This window comes from Rhagoletis pomonella, unplaced genomic scaffold (assembly GCF_013731165.1).
Source record: "Rhagoletis pomonella isolate Grant_MI unplaced genomic scaffold, Rhpom_1.0 Rhpom_scaffold_00008, whole genome shotgun sequence".
Classification (NCBI taxonomy): domain Eukaryota; kingdom Metazoa; phylum Arthropoda; class Insecta; order Diptera; family Tephritidae; genus Rhagoletis; species Rhagoletis pomonella.
The window spans coordinates 24,472,412-24,473,738 of NW_023458562.1; positions in this window are offsets into that span (position 1 = coordinate 24,472,412).

The window sequence follows — 1,327 nt, forward strand, 5'->3', positions numbered from 1 at the left end:
CGAACCGAACACTGATTTTGGTAATAAAATTCAATGATTTGCAAGCGTTGCTCGTTAGTAAGTCTATTCATGATGAAATGTCAAAGCATACTGAGCATCTTTCTCTTTGACACCATGTCTGAAATCCCACGTGATCTGTCAAATACTAATGCATGAAAATCCTAACCTCAAAAAAATCACCCGTTAGCTACATAGGGTATACTGATGGGTCTCTAGAATACAATTTAGAAGGCTCTTTCTCAAGTAAACTTAGTTTTTCAGACTGAGGTGCATGCCATTGAATTATGTCCGAAGCAGTATGCTGAGAGTAGGGTGCTCTGCGATATACAATCTGACAGGCAAGACGGCGCTAGTCGACTTGAGAGCACACGAGGGCCCCTCAAAGCTGGTGAGGAATATCCTTCAGCTCTTAACACTCATAGCACATAGGTTAGCCTCATTTGAGTAACGGGACATGGTAGAGTCATGGGCAATAGAGTGGCAGATATGTAGAGGTTGGACAGGCTTACATAGGCCCAAACAACTTATCGGTCTGCGATGGAATTTTTATAACTGGATGAAGAAGGTAGCAGAGCATTACTGAACCAGTATAAAAGGTAGCAGACAGACTGAGGCGAACCTAAGCACTATTGTTGTTGTCGTCAGGCTCAGCTAAAGGAAGGCCAAAGAAGTGTGCAACTTCCACCGGATAGGGTTTTTGGTGAAGAGGTGCACTCATTGGGCACATCTGCGTTCACTCTGCTCAGGCATGAGTTTAGCCTGTTGCAGTAGCCAGAGCGAAGTTGGGATATTGTCCTGCGAGTCTCCCGAGGCAGACAAAGCTCTGTCTCGTCTACGGCGAGTGGTTGTGTGCCCAAAACGGTATTAACAGGTCAGGAGTCTAAATAACCCGCGATCGACTCCCTGTGAATGCCATTTAAGGCCTGTCGGAACCGTAGAGATGCCTCCTGACGTGCCTTGGCGGTGGTTCTTCTGCAATCAGTTGTCTGTTTGGATGCCCACGTCTGTGTCACTCTACCAGGAACTCATTACAGAGCATTGTGTTATGCTCCTTGATGTGAAATATATGGTACTCGTCATGAAGGTGGCGTTGAAGCGACATCAGAAGGCAACCTGTCGCGGTCCGGAGTGCCGTGTTCTGGCATATCTGTACCTTCGCTCACTGCGTCCTGCTAGCCACCGGCGGGCGCACACGGGCGCTGCATAGTTTAGAACCGGCCGGCCAATTGCCTTGTATGTTGCCAACAACGTTCCTTTGTCTTTGTCCCTGGTGCTGCCGGCTAGCTACTTGAAGACCTCGTTGCGGCTCTGTACTCAATTGACAAGG